General features: G+C 40.2%; 1 long non-coding RNA gene across 2 annotated transcripts; it reads right to left on the minus strand.

Moving 5' to 3' along the window:
- Positions 1-15: 15 nt before the first annotated feature.
- LOC108448280 lies at positions 16-15,783 on the minus strand. 2 transcript variants are annotated; one of them, XR_001864124.1, is made up of 3 exons: positions 15,520-15,783; positions 3,411-3,600; positions 16-2,409 (listed from the first exon to the last, which is right to left on the minus strand). It is a non-coding gene; the product is annotated as an uncharacterized LOC108448280 (long non-coding RNA). The 2 variants fall into 2 exon arrangements; XR_001864125.1 differs by having other exon boundaries at positions 16-2,124; positions 2,329-2,409; positions 3,411-15,783.
- Between the last annotated feature and the right edge of the window lie 6 nt (positions 15,784-15,789).

Consider the following 15,789-nt stretch of genomic DNA (forward strand, 5'->3'; position numbering starts at 1 on the left):
GAAAAGAGGTGATGCAGTCTCTGCCTGTCACTGGAAATGAGAGTTTGCATATGAACACTTAGAAACGTGCAGCCAAACTGAAAATATTTAAATTAGCATAATCATCTCTGGATTTAAAGTTACAGGTCACACTCACAGTAACAGCTCACCAGGCTACCAGAAACTAGCCTGACAGAGAAGTCCCTCTTCACCTGGAGCACAAGGTCACTCCAGAAGCACAGCAGGACACTATGGAAGAGACACACATTAAGGGCTACAGATGAACTCCAACACAATTTTCACACCTTTTTGAACATGGCAGTTCGGGAGATTTCAGCTGGGAGGCCATCCTGAAAGGCACACCCTGTCATGCATCTTCAGTGAGCTCCTCAGAGGAAAACGGAGGCTGGTCAGGGGCCAAGAGCAGAGAGCTCCAGTCACCCAGGTTATCACAGACTGTAAGTGATACCTGCAGTTTTACCAGAAGCTCTCAAAGCAGTGTGCAGGCAGGACCCAGCAGTCTGCAGTGCTCACAAAGCTGGTGGCTCATCTGTGGCAGGAACGTCACAGGGATCTGAAGGCAAATCACCCTCGGCTCTGCCAAGGGTTGTCCTGCTGTCTCTCTTGCTTAGTGAGGAAGTAAAACACTGCAAACAGAAGGACCCTCACAGAGAGAGCAGCAACTGAAGGGACCAGACTTTGGAGTCACTCAGGTGATGGGAAGTGACTGTGCTCTGCTACATTCACCTCTCCCTGGGAAAGTCATGGCTTTCAGATAAAACATAAAACATGAGCTAATTAGACCTTTATTTTATTTTCAAATCCAGATTACAGCTTTCGGCAGAGAAAAGCATCAGTGACTCTAAACCCCAGCAGCTCATGCAGGCAAGAAGTTTTGTGCCTGTCCTGCCTGCCTTGGGGCCAACAGCTGCTTGACTCAGAATTGTTCTGTGTGATAAGCAGTGTCTCAAGTGCACAGCTAAGGCAATAGTCTGCTGGTTTGCAGACTGTGAGCTTGCATACAGGTAGTAAAGGCTATAGTGGGTTTATTTCCTTTTGGGAGATATTTTTTAACTTGACAAACTGTAGAGGTAGTAGCTCACTGTGGAGTAAAAAAGTTATGCAAGGTGTTTGTTGCTAAAACTGCTGGACTTTCCTTCTTAAGAACTGCATAAATATTGAAGCAATTTAGAAAGATTCCTAATTGCATCAAACAACTCTGTGGTTCAGATTTATGTTCACAGCATAATTTTATTCAGAGATAATTATACAAGACATGTATGTTCCCAGGAAGTTTTTTTGTGGTGCTGTCTGTTTTATTTAAACAATAATTGCCATGCAAAATTGACTTGGTAAGCTGGGGTTTCCACAAAAAACTTCAGCTTCTTTGACAATAAGCAGAAAATAGACAAGAATGAGGGAATAATAAGTATTGAAACAGCTGCATATGCTGATAATGAAAAAATTGATCTGTCAATGAGCCTACAGTCCACCATTTCTGTAAAAGCAGACAATAGCAAATGACGTTAGCGGGCCCCCACTGAAAGGTGCCAGCTGCAAATAGGCTGTCTGGATGTCTGGAAGGAAGGGGTTTCAAGAGGGTTACAGCTTGCACAGTGAAATACAAGACGAAGCAGTACCATGATTTGCTGCAAATATAATGATTTAGCAGCAGGCATAGATCACATCATGCAATGGTGGAAAGAGCAAATGTACCAAGCTGCTGAACTCTGTGTCCAGAGGGTCTACATATGCTGCCTTGCACACACACACACATGCTGCAGAGAAAAGGGTCCAGTGAGCATGACCAATGCCAGTGCAAATGAAGACAGTGCTACTGAATTGCTCTGTGTTTTCTGCCAGTATACATCTGGTAGTAATGGAGGATAAATATGCCTTTTCAATTATTTTAAAACATTTAATTTAAAGCAAACATTGATTAATTTATGCTGAACTGCATACATCACTGGTTGGGAATGTCATTGGCTGACAAAAGGAAACCTAGCCCAGGGTCCAGAAAAAAATAATTTCTTGGTCATCTCATAAAACATTATTGTAAAAAAATTGTGTACTAAAATACCCATGGTGTTGCAGATGAGATCTTGCCCATCTTGAAGCTATTTTCAGTATGACAGTGTTGGAGATCTGCAGGATCAATAAAACATTGATTTTGTATCTTTTGTCAGGCTTGGCAGAGAAAAACTGTCCTTCCATTGGAATGTTTTCACGGATTACAATTAAGGAAACCTTCAAAACACAACAGCTGATCATGGAAGAAGCCACAGAGACAGGGGCAAGTAAAAACTATCCACTCAGGGGAAAAAAAAATTATTCTTAAAGTAGTTTTACCTGTATTGTGAATTTTTGATGTTCTGAATATGCTATGAGTCAAGTGACGTTTTCCTTCAGAAGACAATAAAATTTCAAGGGCTGTGAAAGGGAAATCACATGGTTACTAAGATGATTTGGATCTGATCTATTATTTGCCTGTCATTTCTCTTGGGAATATAATATAATAAAATTCCATTAAATGTGAGGGACATGGAAAATGCCCACAAAGAGAAATGCTTGTCTCCCCAGAATGTATAAATACCAGGGTGAATCTTTATATCAATCTCTTTCATCTTCAAGATTAGCAAGACTAGGGTGTGAACTTTTAGCAGTTTTACAGTTTCTACACTAAAATATGTGAAACACTAGAATAAACATAAATATGTTAGCAGGACACCATGAACCAGGAAGATCTGGGTAACCACACTCTCATATTCAAAAATGCTGTCTCCAACACAGTATTTCCACCAGTATCTTTCAGCCCCAGTGAAACCTGGCCTGTATCTAAGATGCAAGTATGAGAAATGTATTTACCCAGACTATAGAGAATTTTAAATGGTGTGAGCTTGTTGGTTCTTGTAATCCCCATAATTAGTTTACTGATTAACTTTTTTTACGAATAATTGTGCACATTGTGACACAACCATTATGGCAAAAAAAAAAAAAAAAAACAAAAGGAAACTAAGAAAACCTCTTTAGAGTGTAAAAAACCCCAGATATTCTAAAGTCTAGGAAGTATTCTGGCAACAGTCTTAGTTTTCTTCCCATCTTTAATTTTTGTTCTAACATCAACTTAACTAATGTTATCAAGCCACTGACTTACTTTTTTTCCAGAACAAAACACATTCCCAATCCTACAGTCACTGTGGACCACTTTTTAATTAACAGAAAGGACTTCAGAGGAGTTTTCTAGGTCTGCAGTATATTCTCCTTCACTAGAATACTGGCAAGAGACATCCATGCAATAACCAAAGCAACACCTAATTTTTTTTCCATTACTGAACAGGAATCTGTCTCAAGACTGTTCAGGCAGCTGTTACAGACCACATCGACACATACTCTCCTTTCCTCTGTCAAAGAAATATTCTGAAAATACTTACTGGCCTTCAGCCTGTTGTCAGAAAGTCCATGGAATGTTACGGTGTGAGGATCAAAGTGGTCAGTAGTATCCAAGTCAAGGCACTGGAGATCTCAGCAGTTCCAGCTGTGGTAGCAATGGACCATGGACATTCTCACCAATCTCAGTCAGCTCAGGCAGACAAGGGATTTGTCTACACTGACCAACACCAGCTTGAGTACCAAAAAGCAAGATAACAGCACAAATTTAACATAGGTTAGCTTTCTCTCCACCTAATGGGCCCATACAAAAAGCCACACATCTTTAACCCCTCACTAATGTGTGGTTATTTTTGTTATTTGTAAGTAGTCAAATTCATTTTTATCATACTGGTAAATTCATAATTGTTAATGCCTGAAGACTTTGACCTATACAGATTATTATTACAAAGTTCTCCGGGCTGTTTTGGTGCAAAGCATACAGTGCAGGTGAGAAGAGCAGGACAGAATGAGCACTGAGTGTCTGAAGTGCCGAGCTCCATTGCTCAGAAGGTGCTGAGCAGAATCATGCATCTGCCCAAGAGAAGGGAGCAAATGCAACATGACAGATCAGTGCAGTTTTCCTGAGATACTTCAGTGTTTCCTGATTACAGATGTTGGAGACTGTCCCAGGCAAGTAGAAGTGCTGCCCATTTCTCCCCCATTCCCTCAGACTGATTATTTGGTTCATTTCAGAGCAGAGTTATTTCCAACACTGACAAGTTGCTGTATTAAAGTATTAATTCTGAAGCCTAAGACATCAGTCTATGTGCCCTCCTCAACCAGTGAGTCAAGTCAATTGTGACTTGAGAGAATGAAGGCCCAAAGTCAAGTAGAACAGCATGGAGAGGAGCAAGATGCAATGTTTGCCCAGGGCTTTTAAAATGTATAATGACTCTACTGCCTGAAGTTCCTTACCAGCACAGTATTCCAGCTTGATATTAGTGGTCAGTGTGTTAGTTGCTGGTGTTTGGATTAAGTCAACTCCAGCTTCTCTTTTAGGACACTTGTTTTACCTGTTTTTTCCTATATTTTCAACAGCAGTATTTTAGGACACTATGAAAAATTGTAAGAGGAATTGTATGAAGAGATCAAAACAAAATTCTCTTGCCAACTGACACTTTTTGAAACCTGCATTTATTGATTCATGGAAATTATGTGTCTAAGTTTACTCAGACACCAAAAAACAAAAGTAACAATCTTACCTTCAGTAACTATCAAGAATTGCACAATAACTCTAAATAATAATACTTCGCACAGTACATGCAAACAACAGAACATCCAGCAAAGATCTCCTGAAAGTATCCCTGTAACCTTATTATGACTATACAAACTCCCCTGCTGGAGGTGTGTAAGCTGTATCTCAGAGCAAAGAATTTAAGCAATTTGCTGAAGGATACACCACGCCCTTCTGGGAGCCCAGGAGTTCAGGGCATCCAGCCCCCTGGACACGTAACTTAAGACTTAATTGGCTATCTGTGTGGCCAAAGTGCACAATGATTTTGTTTCCTTTTTAATAAGTTTATTTATACTCATCAACAAACAGTTGAAGAAGAAACATTGGGTGCTCAGCAGTGTCACTTCCTTATCAGCCGTGAGGTCTGTAACATCAAAGAACACGGCTGCATAAACCCAGTGCCTTCATATTCTTTTTATAGAACTCTGAGATCCTGAAATATAAAAGAGTAGATCCAAAATGATGAATTCTATATTCTCCATGTAAAATCTGAAAGAAGCCTGCAGCCATCCAGCAGCACCTCTACATAACTCCACACAGGACCTAAGAAAGTCTGATGCATTAGCCTTACATTCCATAAAGAAGTGTTGACAAAGTTAAATCTCTTTCACAGCACAGAAGGTGCTTCAAAAGAAAATGTAGTTTTGAAAATGTCTCCATAAACTATTTACAAATCAAACAAATAATAGGAAACCCCCACTCAGATAAACTGAGTTTGCTTTATCTTTATGAGAATGAATGGCATTTGAGTGAATAACCATTTCATTTATATTTTAAGAGTCTCAGTGGACTTTAAAATCAACAGATTTTACAGCTAATTCATTTTACCACCCATTTATATTTTCCAAATAAAATAAGAACGCTGTTGATTTCTAATACATCTTCATTTCCTATCTTTTTTTAAATAGGTATGATATCAAATAATTCTCTCACTTTTTATGCTTAAATATTGTTTTATTTTATAAGCCATGTTGTACACATGTTAAGTTACTTTACAGACCAGGATATTTTACAGCAGTTTCATAAATTAGTCTTCTAAAGTGATTAAGCTGTTCTCTGGACTCCAGAAATAAACTCCTCAAACAAAATGATGAATTCTTCATCAAACAATAAACACTCACAGTGGAAGCACTTTATTTCTCCAGAGCTGCAAATACTTTCAACAACTACATGTCATCAGTACATGAACTATATATATATATCATGCAAAGAAAAACCAATTACCCACATATCAAGTGCAGTGAAGAGAAAGCCACGTGATCCTGTTGCTGTTTCAATTATCTTGAATTACCTATGTCCTTGAAATGCACAGCCACATCTCCCACCAAATACCTGGTGTGTATACATTGAATATATTTGCCTGACTGGACCTGTGAGGTAGCTGGACACACCTCACACCAGCTGGGTTTACCTAAGATGACTCCTGGCTTCTAAGTGCATGAGGAATGGCAGAAAGAGCATCTCAGGGTGAACTGTCCCTGCCATGGCACTGGTCCCCTCCAGAGCATCTCCCTAGTGAGCAAGAACTGACACCATCCTCCTGTTCAGAGTGGAGGCACAACTCATTGCTATTCAGCAAGTGCTAAAGGTGATGGGTATTTGGCACAACTGAAAGTAAGAGACAGAAAATTCTACAGAACACATAAGAAACACCAAATACACCCTGTTTGTTCTGCCAGTTGCACCCTTTCCTGAACATGCTCAATGTATTCACAGCAGCCATTCACCTTCAGAACAGGAAGGGTTACTGGTGGAAGGCTGGGCAGATGGATACTCTGCTTTGTTCTTCCTGTTTTCCAAATATGTTTAGTGCGGCTGTGTATTCTGAAAAGTCCATAGATAGCTTTCTGCAAACAAGAATTATCCTATTTAACTCCACAAAAATTAGTATTTTGGCAATCTATGAGTCTTAGAATTTCTTGCAATTTTATTTATTCTAGTAGATGATACCATTTTCTCCCTTCTAGGCAATCTATCTCTTAAGATTTCTCCTAGAGTGTCTCATTAATGCAGGCTTGGGAACAATGAAAGTCGGCAGTAAAATCAACCTGTGTTGTGAACAAAAGGAAAGTTTTATAATGTAGAAATATCTGAGTCCTGTGAAAAGGAAGAAGTAATTTTAATGAGCTCTTAAAACCTACCAGAAGAAAAAAGGAGGTATGCATGCAAAAAAATAACATGTTCTCAATAGGGTAGACAGTAGCTGCTCTTTCAGGATATGAAATGCAGGGTAGATGGAAGAGACTTTTCCAAGTACTGCCACATACACTATGATGATGTGACAGGAGAAGCTAAACCAGAATATTTTTGGTTCCCTCTAGGATTCAGCCATGACTGAAATCGTCCTTCTTTTGTTCAAGAAATACTTTAATTTAATATGCAGAGATGTATTGTAGCCAGAGGAAAAAAAATAAGCCAACTCACACGATTTGGTTGACTGCAAGAAAGAGACATGGCATTCACAGGAGGGTAGAGCAACAGCACAGTAACTTATCCCATTCTGTCCCACCCATCTCTCAGCCTAAGGACAAGCAGTTCTAGTTCAGTGCTGGAGCAGAAAATTAGAACTTATTTCATTGGCAGTCACCCAAAATATCCTTCTTTCTTGTCTTCTGATCATGAAGAGCTCAAGCAGTTCCTGTGCCCTCTCCCTCTAAAACTACCCCTGTTTATGCCCAGTGCAAAGATTCTTCTGCTAAGCCCAGAGCCCGACCCCACCAGTCCCATCTCTGGTGCAGTACCTTCTGCAGCTCATCCCATTTCAGTCCTAGATAAGTGATATCCTGTGCCTGGGGCTCTAAAACCTTGCCGTCTTAAACTGCCATCTATTATAGTGTAGGAGACAATCCTCCATAAAGCTAAATTACCTAAAATGCAAGTATTACACATAATCACAGTAAGCCTATGAATGTGCCAAATCTCCTCCCTTCTAATATATGGTGGGAATAAATTACTTTTTCAACAAGGTAAAACTGAAATATTATTAACATCCAGACAATGTGCTGCTACCAATTACTTTTTTTCTTTTGATATCTGGAAGTAACACCAACTCTATTCAAGGTCTTTCTGTGAGGAGAGGAACCACAAAATGACAATTTTAATGGAGAGTAGATAACAATTTTGGTCTTTTCTCCTATCAAAGAGAAAGTTACATAATTTCCTCCATAATAGAAAGGTCTTCTACCAAGAAATATCATTTCTTTTAAAAACTACTACATAGAGGAAAGGCAGCACTAATGAGACTTTGATTGCATCTCTGCTATTGCTATTACACGATAATCTTTAAAATTACTCTCCTGTTGTATCTTGCTTTTTAATCTAGTCTTAAAACGAAAACTGAAGCAGATACTTAATATACTTCATTTGCAAAGCTGTTTCCACTGAAGTCATTCTGGAAAAACTTCTGCTTCCTAATGGGGAGCTATCATGGTTGCTACGCTTGTTGTCACTATGCATAGCTGCATTGCTGGCACACCTAACCTAGCTCCTTCTGCAGGGAGCCATATCCAGTGACACAACCTCAGATGTCTGGGAGTGAGTCTGACCAAGCACTGTGTCCTGCTCAGCACAGCTGAAGTTGCTGTTGGGTTTATTTGCTGGGACTGAACACATGTTAACAAGTGTTGTGTCATGCAATACATATGGCTGTACCCGAGCTGGTGAAGCCTGTATTGTGTTAAGGGGTACAGACCCCTGTATGGACAGCTTTGGCTGTGAATCAGTGCATGGCAGTTCACTAAAAAGGGACACAGCTTCCAGTCCTTGCAAACCAATGCAAGATGACTTATGAATTCCTTCAACTCTTTTATGAAGCAAATTTTGCTTTACTGTTTTGCATTTTCCTGTCTTTCAGGGTTTCCTTTCCCTGTCTTTCAGAGGAGATAATGTCTTGTAGAACAACTAAAGCAAAACTCATCCACAAAGAAGTTATAGGAAGGGTATAGGAAGAAAGTACAGAAAGAGCATGACATGAAATGATAATTACAGATCATTAGAGATATCAGCTCTGATGCCTTTGAGGCAAGATGCTCCCAGAATCACAGTGTATGTCTGACCACATTACAAGAACCTCTTTTCACTACTCAGCTACACAAATGCACAAGGCAAGAAAAGCAGGAGTTCCGCAAACCAAGCAGAGCCTTTAACTTTTACTAAACCCAGTATTTCCAGATGCCAGCAGTCTATCAGTAACTTAGAGATAAGAGGACAAAATAGGACCAAGTAGCCCCAAAGCCTATTCCACAGCATCACCTGCAAGCAGAGATTGGCAACACTGACACACGCACAACTCTAGCACAGCTGGTCTACTACACTTGGCCTACCCAAATGCTTGCTTCTTTCTTCCCTCCAGATGAAAACCTGGTGACCTTGAGGGTAGAGATGCACACTCAACTAGAAATCAGACTCACACGTGCGAAATCTCTGAGCCATCAAAGAAGCTGTGCACCCCCTGACTGCCCACTCCCACTCCTGCTTTCTGATCATGCAGAGAACAGTGAGACCACGGGACCACCCAGCTAACTTCTCTAGTTGTGGGACACCACCCAAAAAGTAGTGGGAGGGGATGATGAGATCTGATAACTTTTGATGGTGAAAATGTTGACTGACTGAGAGTGAAAAGCACTTGTTTACTATATATTTGATCCCCTTCCATGTAACTCTGTGCATTTCAGGTGCGTGTTTCCTCTGTACAACAGGGGAAACACACTCTGTGTGTTTCAGAGTAGAGGTGGCCTTTTCTGTACATAAAATTTGGAGACATCCCCACCCCAATTTTAACGACGAAAAGCATTACTAAGTACTTTCCAGTAGATGGCAGGGTTACGTTGTGGCAACGCTGAAACTCTGAAGCTGAAAGGGCTCCTGTATAAAGGTTCAAGTACTGGTTAGGTAAATTTAATTAGCAGAATGAACTAATATGTGAAAAGACATAAATACACGTTGGATTAACTGATAGAATGTGATGGTGGAACTGTAAAAGTTATGTTTTAATGTAGTGAAAGCTTAAAGCTCAACATGGCATTAAAAATGAACTTTGTTAAAAATGAGCTTCATTGAGACAACCATTTATACCACAGAACTGACATGGCAAAAACCACAGTATTTAATATGAGAACCCACTGAAGTTACCAGCCTAGAATACAGTCAGGAGAAAAGCAAAAAGCCCTTGCAAATGTTACTGAAAATGATCAGCAAAAGTGGATTTCAGGACCAAAATCAATTCAGCCGGACAGTGTAGTGTTTGCCTTTTTCCAGGGACTGTGCAAAAATGAGCACCCCTTAAAGGGAATTCAGTACTGTTGTCAATTTGAGAAATCATGACCTCAGCAGGGCAGGGAACAGCTTCACAGGGTGGTAGCCCCCTCAGAAACAGCCAGGAGAAAAGCCTGATGCAGCCTGAGAATTTCAGAAATGGTTTTTTACTTGTCAGGAACCAAACCACTCAGCCCAGGATGACTGGCTGCAAATGCATGAGGTTTCAGTTTCTTAAACCTACAATTCTCTGAATTTACTTTTCTAGACAGGGCTGTAAGATGTGCCCCACTGAATTTCAAACACAGTGACTCTAGTGAGTGACTTCCCCTGTAAATGTCCCAAGTTTATATGGTTTTATCCTCTTTGAAGGATAGATGATTTACATGGGGTAGATATAAATGTGGTCACTTTGTTTGTGCCAACACTGGTCTGAGAACATTTGTGGACAACTGCTAATGTCAAACTTCTGTACACTGCAGGTAAAATGAAATGGCTGCAGGCAAAAATACCACCCTACTTTTTATATGGTTTTCTTTAGCAGAAAATATTCAGATATCAGACACTCAATACTTTTACTTCCCATTCCGTGTATGCTTGACAGTTTTGGCTTGACTCACTGAAATTACTCAAGTAATTAATTTCACTATTCTACTGTGGAATTATAAGATTAGTTGAAATACTCTATTTATTCATGAGAAGAGGTTACATGCTTTCTTTTGTGAATATCTAATAGGAAAATGCAGGGGCTGATGACACATGGTTTCTGAAAGTAAAAGGGCCCAGCCTGGCACACCATCTCTGTCAGGACATACTCTGCATTTATTGCACCAGTGCCCCTCAGCAGTGCTACTCAACTGCAGACCATACCAAAAAGCAAAACTCTCATTCCTAATGATAAACAGTCTCTTCAAAGACACATTTCCTATTATTTCCTGCAATAATACACTCAACTTCCTCTGGTAAGTGTATATCATCTCTAAAGAACTTAGCTACATCACTGAAAACAGTTTTGGGGTTTGTTTTTATTTTATAAAGTCCTTAATAGTTTGTTGTCTTTTTTTGTTTGTTTTCACATATTAATGCATGCTTATATTATATTCTTTTAAAGTTTCATCTTATAATCACCTTATTGATGATTCACATCTATTGATTCACCTTGTTTCTGAAAGCATTTGTGTCGTAAAAAAACAAAACCAAAAAGAAATAAAACCAGTATTGACTGATCTCTAAAATCCTATTGTATTTTTGCAGTTGGAAAAAACACACAAAGCTTGGCACATTCCTAAAACTCTGACTCTGGTGAGAGTGCAACATAAATGGTAATATTAACATAATAATCTTGATCTTTTCCCCCAAGAATAACATAACTCTAACTGTTCCAAGATCACATGTCCTTTCTCCCCCTTTTCAGCCTCATGAATAATTTGTCTTATCTTTCTCACTGACATAAACACTGAATCTTGCTGAAGGTCATGCAACATGCCCAGTATCTTTTCATTCAGTTGCAATTCAGCACTGTACTCTGTGCCTTATATTATTTTACACTCATGACATGCAGTTGTAGTTTGTTTGCACGGTGGTGTAATGCCTGATAGTTCATGCAGCGAATGGTAAACACTGATGTTTCAAAAGCTAATTAGTGGTGAAGATTTGTTTTTTATTACCCTCAGTTTATTCAGCTGGAAAGCCACGGGCCAGGCGAGGTCAGCAAAGGCGATTAGAGAAATGATCATTGTTTCTTACTACAGAAAGTTGAAAGAAATAAGATTATTTGGGAAGAAAAGAATTAAAGAGTCTGAGACATCTGACATTATTAAGGTAACAGTTCTTTGGCTCATCCAGCATCCCCACTAATCCATTTGTCATCCAATATATCTGTCTAAAGACAAAAGCCTTCTCAGGCTTTGACAAAGAACTGAAATTCTTCTGTGCCTGCCTCAGCAACTTCATTTCCAGCCTTGAGCTTCATCTCTTCAGTGTTCTCTGAAGCAATACTCTGTCTCCAGTTTTCAGTAGCTAGAAGGAAATGTACAGGAAATCATGGGGCAGGGAAGTGGTACAGGATGCAGAAAAAGAAAGGAACCAAAACTGTTTTATCTATCTGAAATGTTCTCAGTTAGCCTCAGCTTACACATGGAAAGTTTTGTGCTGGGGGGAGGGATGGGGACAGAGAGGCTCTCACCAGACCTTCTTTTATCTCTTCATGTCCTAAAGAATTTGGTAGCTTTTTAACAGCGATGCCAAACCCTCTGAATCCTGTTTTCTCTAACATCATTGTGGAATATTCCCTTCAGATCACAAGAGGTGTGGATTTCACCCTTTCCTCAGCTGCCAACAATTTATGCAGACATATCTGCCCTTGCCTTAGCACATCAGCACATCTAGACTTTCTGCAGCACACATCGCTGATGAGCCTGAGCAACACTTTCAACACAGCTACAAGTGCATGTAGAAACTGTCCACACACATGCTGTAGGACAAGGAGAGACCTTTCCATCAAGAGAATATACTGCTAAGAGAACATCAAAAAGGAAATTAAACCACAATAAGCTGTTAATTTCAAGAAGAATCATATATGCACTTACATAAGATAATGCTATAGTGACCACATAATCAGTGGGTTTGTTTCATTTACAGACTGTCTATGACACAGTTCAGGAAGGAATTTCCCCCAGAAATGAGTGACAAAAGTGGATCACTGCAGAAAAAGTCATACTCAAACAAGCTGAGAATTTTTCCTCCTCTGGGACGAGCAAAGGGGGGAGTCACAGTAAACGTATAAAAACAAGTTACTTTTGTAAGTCCATGTCTTAAAAAACAAAGCATAAGGAGGAATAAAATGTAATTGGTCATTCCTGTCCACTTGTAGAGGATAAAAAAGGAACTACCAACAAAACTGGAAAGTAACAAATCCAGAAATGCAGAAGAGAAACAGTTAGAACTACATGATATTAAGAGGTACAAATAAAAACCTCCAAAAGTTCATGAGCTTCATGCCTAATATTTTTTAATTTATTTTGAGTTATTTCAAAAGGTAGGGAGGAGAAACAAGAACAAAACACAAGCCACAATTCTCTGGGACACATCACAGTAAGATATTTCTGAAAGGACTGATACAAAGCATGGTACCAGAAGAAGTGTGTCCTTGCTGCAAGAATGTATGCTGGTTAAAATCAATTAATAAATCAAGTGCTTTGAGCTAACACTGCAGCTGTCTCATTCAAGGTAGGAACACCTATCCCCTCCCGTAACGCCTCCTCCCACACCAGTCTGGCACATTTGGTGTAGGCCAGGAGCTCCCAGGACCATGCAATTTCTCCAACTCCATCCCAACCAAGATCACTTGCAAGCCTTTCAGTTGTCCACATCTTTCCCAAAAAATGGGGTGTTACTCAACAAAGAAAGCAGTGAGGGTCTAGCCTGGAATTGCAGTCTTTCAGATGAGAATAATGTGATTACAGATTACAGTGACTAAAGTTACAATCTCGAGTAACATATAACTAAAATTAAAACACAGTTTATATTTCAGAAAACAATTTAGTTGATTTAAAGTAGCACGCTGAAGATATGTATCCTAATAAAGTCAGTATTTTCTCATCAGTATTCATGCAAGATCTAATTATACTTGGGTCTAGAAATTTTTAAAAAAAAACAAAAGAGTAATATCACCATACTGAAACAAGATATTTCTCATAATCAAAATTTCCTTTCTACTTTATGAGAAATATGGCAAGCTAATTTTTAATGGAATATCCCCTCATGTATCTATGTTGACTGGCATATGAATACAGCTGGTGTGCTCAATACTATTTAAAAATTTCCCTTTTTTCTTTAGTTTCTCTGCTGTTACCTTACATTGTGTGGCACACAAGTTTGTCTCAGCCATTCCTGTATGTCGCTCCGCCTAGTGTATGGAGGGACTGTAACCACACAAAATGTACAGTTTAATCTTATCTTAGATTTTTAACTGCATGATTACAAGGCTTCCCTCATTATGCTGTTCAGATAAAACTATTAGCTATACCAAAGTTCTGTTTGCTCTAAGGTAAAAGGCTGCCTTTTATCAAACAACCTTATAGTTTTACAGGAGTAGAACTCGGACACTGTAGCACTAAGTTTTAAATGTCAGCAGGTTTATCTACAGCAGGTATTATCTAAAAAAAACCCCAACACTGCCAATTTTATCATTCATGCACTTGCATGTATCTATAATAACATCATATAATAATTTAATCTCAGGTAAATTAGGGAGCTTTTTATAGCTTAACTAGAGCTAGGGTACACATCCAGAAGATCTGTGTTATAGCTCCTGCTCAAATCAGCGTGCCAGTCATCTGCGTGCAGCTGGTGCAAGCACTGTTGGAAGGTGGGATGGAAAAATGACTCACGAAGTCCACACAGTCACTTGACAGGTGATAGTGATCTCCCACGAAAGGGCATGGAGCAAGTAATGTGGTGGCTGGCTCCAGCAACACAGGCTTATGTTCACCGAAACCTGAGGAGCCTGAAAGAGTAGCCCCTTTTGGAAGGAAAGATGTGTGACTTTTCCAAATACAAAAATTCAGCCTCATATCACACACAGATCTGACAGGCATCCAGAGAGTGGCAAAGTGCTACCTGACTTAAAGGAGTTTGTAAGACTTGGGACTCACCTGTCGAACTGCTCCATCATTAACTGATAAATAAATGTCATTCAATTATGTTCAAAACCAGTACTTCAAGATAGGAAGAAGGAAAAACAAGTGCATAATTACTGGGGTCAAATTAGCACAAATCACAGGTCAGTGGCCAACAAGGACCTATGACTTAAACAGCTCCTCCCACCAAGTAAATGCTTTGCTGGAAGAGTAAGAGGCATACTATTCCCTCAGCTGGCAAGGTTGACAACACCAGATGCATCTTCCCCAGTGTCTTCAATTTTCTCCATTCTGGAGACACTGAACAGAAGAACCCCTGGCTGTCAACAGCTCTCACCAGTGACTGCACCACTCCCAAGCACTGGATGCACCCATCTTCAACCCCTGCACTCTATACACACCCCTTGACATAACTAGCCCAGCTCCTTGGAGTGGGTCTGCCTCTCTCTTTCTGAATCCTTTGTTGCTATTCCTCTTCAGTTTTCCCTGTGCAAGCTAGAGACCTGCTTTGATGTACACCACAGTACACTTCACATACACCTCTCCCCGCAATGAGATGCAGTCCTAAACCCAAGATTTTCTGGCAGTTTCAGCAAATGCTTTCTCATATGATTACTCCTCCATGAGCAGAGGAGCTTGAGCTGCTACTCCCTGGAAGCAATCAGAAGAGGACATCAAAACCAAGGTGCAAACCTGGCTATAAAAGTACTACAAATACCTGGAAATCTACACTTCCATGGTTTAACCCACTGGCCTTGACACTCAGCTGAAGATCACCCTGCATCCCTCTTCGGATGCTACAAGGTCAGGGAGAAGGCATGGAAGAGTGGCACAGGACAGCATCGGCACACACCAGGTCGCTGCCAGATTCCTGCCCGCAGCTGTCCACATACATCCTAATCCATTTTGGGGCAGCTGCACAGCCTGCACAGACAGCACCAACCACATTCAAGCAGTTTTGCTCAAGCTAAAAGACAGCTTTACCCTCTGCTGACAGAGCACTTCGACATCTGTAGTCAGTGTCAGCTTCCCACAGGCTGGAACCTCCTGAGACTGAGCTCAAACTGGAGTTGGGTGCTGCAATCCCGTTAGGAATAAAGCTCCTGGGGAAAGCACATGTGCCATTTCTCTGAAGCGCAGCATTCTGTTTCTCAAGATTATCTAGGCGTGCTGGGGTGTTACCCTTTTCCTGCAGCGCTTGCTCCCGCAAGCGTATCTGAGAAGGGATGCGATGACCGGCATGTGCATCCCGCC

This window comes from Corvus brachyrhynchos, unplaced genomic scaffold (assembly GCF_000691975.1).
Source record: "Corvus brachyrhynchos isolate BGI_N302 unplaced genomic scaffold, ASM69197v1 scaffold178, whole genome shotgun sequence".
Taxonomy (NCBI): Eukaryota; Metazoa; Chordata; class Aves; order Passeriformes; family Corvidae; genus Corvus; species Corvus brachyrhynchos.